Below are 3,325 nucleotides of genomic sequence, written 5' to 3' on the forward strand. Positions count from 1 at the left end.
CAGCGGGGAGCGGCCACTGCACTCCAGTCTGGGTGACAGAGTGAGACTCCAACTCAAAAAAAAAAAAAAAAAAAATTGTGCATTCTCATATGTTTAACTTCAGTCCCCTTCAAAGTACTATCTGTTTGATGCAACACACCTATCGAGACGCTTTTCCCTCTGCTCAAAATAGTTTCTGAACTCATCAATTTTGATGCCTTTTAGTGCTTCTGCCATTTCTGTTTCACCTCTTCTCCATCAGCAAAATGCTTCCCTTTGAGGCCTTTTTTCTTTTTCTTTCTTTCTTTTTTTTTTGAGTTGGAGTCTCACTCCATCACCCAGGCTAGAGTGCAGTGGCACACCCACGGCCACCCCGGTGTCGACCTACTGAGCTCTGGCAATTCTTCTGCCTCAATCTTCCAAGTAGCTGGAACTACAGGCGCACGCTACAATGCCCAGCTAATTTTTTATTTATTGTAGAGAAAAGGTCTCGCCAAGTTGCCCAGGCTGGTCTCAAACCTGCTAGCTGAGGCAATTCACTCGCCTTGGTCTCCCAAAGTGCTGGGATTACAGGCTGACCCACCAAGTCCAGCCAAGGACATTTTTCATCAGGAGAAACAAAAAAAAGTCACTTGGGGAGAGATCAGATGAATAAGGATGATAGGGCACAGGGGTCATGCCGTTTTTGGTCAAAAACTTCTGATGAGCCTGCGAGTTCATGACCCGCCTGGGCAACTCGGCGAGACCTCATCTCTACAATAAATCAAAAAATCAGCCGGGCGTGGTAGCGCATGCCTGTAGTTCCAGCTACTTGGAAGGCTGAGGCGGAAGGATCACCGGAGCCCAGCAGGTCGAGGCTGCGGTGGCCGGGAACGGCCACTGCACTACAGTCTGGGCGACAGAGTGAGACTCCAACTCAAAAAAAAACCAAACTTCTGAACACTTAGCACAGTGCATGTAGATTGTTCATGTAAATCACGTATCATAAAATGGGCAAACACATTCAAAGAAATCTCAAAAAAAAAAAAAAATCACTGAATCTAAACACAGCTCTCACAATACTAGCTGGTACACTGATGCTGATGGGTTCCTAGAACACTTACCTAGCAGGGGCCCACCCTCCAAAAAATAATTACAAGGTTTTTTTTGGGGGGGGGGGGCTCCCCTTTTATTGTGATCTTAGAAGCATGCTGGCAGACTATCCATCTCAAAAAGGCACTGAAATGAATCAAAGTACAGATAGACAGGAAAAAGACAGGTAAGAATTGGAGAAGCAGGTTCTTCTGGCATCCTAGGCACTGTCAAGTTCAAACTGGGTTACAAGCATATGAGAGCAAAACAAAACAAATAAAAATAGACAAGAACAAAAGTGAATGATGACAAAGAAAAGGCAAGAGAATATATATTTAAAATGTCATTAGTTTTTTTTCGGTTTTTTTTGAGTTGGAGTCTCACTCGGTCACCCAGACTGGAGTGCAGTGAGTGGACGCTCCCAACCACCGCAGCCTCACCTGCTGCGCTCCGGCGATCCTTCCGCCTCAGCCTTCCAAGTAGCCGGAATTACAGGCATGCACTACCACGCCCGGCTGATTTTTTGATGTATTGTAGAGATGAGGTCTCGCTGCCCAGACGGGTCTCAAACCCGCGGGCTCAGGCAATCCACTCACCTCAGGCTCCCAAAGGCACGGGATTACAGGCTGAGCCACCGAGCCCGGCTAGTTATTTTTTAAAAGCACAAATCTGTGCCAGCTCACTCCTGCAATCCCAGTAACTCAGGAGGTTAAGACAGGAAGATAGTTTGAAGTTAAGGGTTTGAGACCACTCTGGGAAACACAGTGAGACTCTGTCTCTAAAATAGGTATTTTTTAAATTAGTGGTCTTGGTGGCCCATGCCTGCAGTCCCAGCTACTTGGCAGGCTGAGGTAGAAAGATCATTTTTTTTTTTTTTTAAGTAGAAGTCTCACTCTGTCATCCAGGCTGGAGTGCAGTGGTACTCTCACAGTTACTGCAGCCTCGACCTGCTAGGTTCAGGTGATCCTTCCATCTCAACCTTCCAAGTAGCTGAAACCACGGGTGTGCACCAGCACACCTGGCTAATTTTTTTTTATTTACTGTAGAGATGAGGTGTTGCCAAGTTGCCCATGCTCGAAACTCTGGACTCAGGCAATCCTTTTGCCTCTGCCTCCCAAAGTGCTGGGATTACAGATGTGAGCCAATGTGCCCAGTAAGAAGGATCACTTAAACCCAGCAGCATGAGGCTGCAGTGAGCTATGATCATACTACTGCATACTACCCTGGGCAACAGAGCAAGACACCATCTCTTGAAAATTAAATTAAATTTAAAAGTAAACAAAAGCACAAATCTGCTGTAACTTCTGTGCTCAAAGATCCTTCAGTGATGCTTATTACAATGATTTTCATATTTTTGCTTACCTATGGAATATTTTGCTGACATAATATATCTTAGGACAAAAGTTCAATACATAAAACATAATACCAGAGTTTTGAGGTTCAAGCAGGGACGAGAGGTCCAGATTCATCCTCCCATACTGCCTCACACGTGTAATCCTTGAGAAAGTTCTACCAGACTCTAATTTGAAAACTACCAGCCGGGTTCAGTGGCTCAGCCTGTAATTCCGCGCTTTGGGAGGCTGAGGTGAGTGGATTGCCTGAGCCCGCAGGTTCAAGACCCGCCTGGGCAACTTAGCGAGACCTCATCTCTACAATAAATCAAAAAATCAGCCAGGTGTGGTAGTGCATGCCTGTAGTTCCAGCTACTTGGAAGGCTGAGACGGAAGGATCGCAGGAGCCCAGGAGGTCGAGGCTGCGGTGGCCGGGAGCATGCCACTGCACTCCAGTCTGGGCAACAGAGTGAGACTCCAACTCAAAAAGAAAAAGAAAGAAAATTACCGTATTTCAAGATGCACATTGCTTTCATATTTCAACATCTTTAATATAAAGATGCATCCTTCAATTAATCAATGCTATCTTAGCATTACATCACAGATGAATAGGCAACATTTTCTTTCTCTGCTCCTATGGCAATTTTTTTTTTTTTTTTGAGTTGGAGTCTCACTCTGTCTGTCGCCCATACTGGAGTGCAGTGGTTCCCCGAATTGCACTAATCCGGAGCGAGTGCCGGTAGAGGGGACGGTTATCACTGATACTTTAAAAGGTGTTACATTGTGCATGTTTTTAAAACTCATGGAATGTAAACTCTTCTGCTTAAATTGTTCTGTAAAGATCTGACCACCACTATGTATAACAAAGAATGCATAATGATGGATTCACCCCTCTTCTTCAAGTCCAGAGGGTTCTATCATAGTTTCCCCTATTTAGTGGGTGA

General features: G+C 45.2%; 1 protein-coding gene across 1 annotated transcript in view; it reads right to left on the reverse strand.

Annotated features, from left to right (window-relative positions):
- The window catches only part of NGDN (neuroguidin), an 11,271-nt gene that overhangs the window by 5,949 nt on the left and 1,997 nt on the right, over window positions 1-3,325 (reverse strand). The window lies entirely within an intron of this gene.

This window comes from Carlito syrichta, unplaced genomic scaffold (assembly GCF_000164805.1).
Source record: "Carlito syrichta isolate Samal-C Ts95f unplaced genomic scaffold, Tarsius_syrichta-2.0.1 Scaffold309773, whole genome shotgun sequence".
Lineage (NCBI taxonomy): Eukaryota > Metazoa > Chordata > Mammalia > Primates > Tarsiidae > Carlito > Carlito syrichta.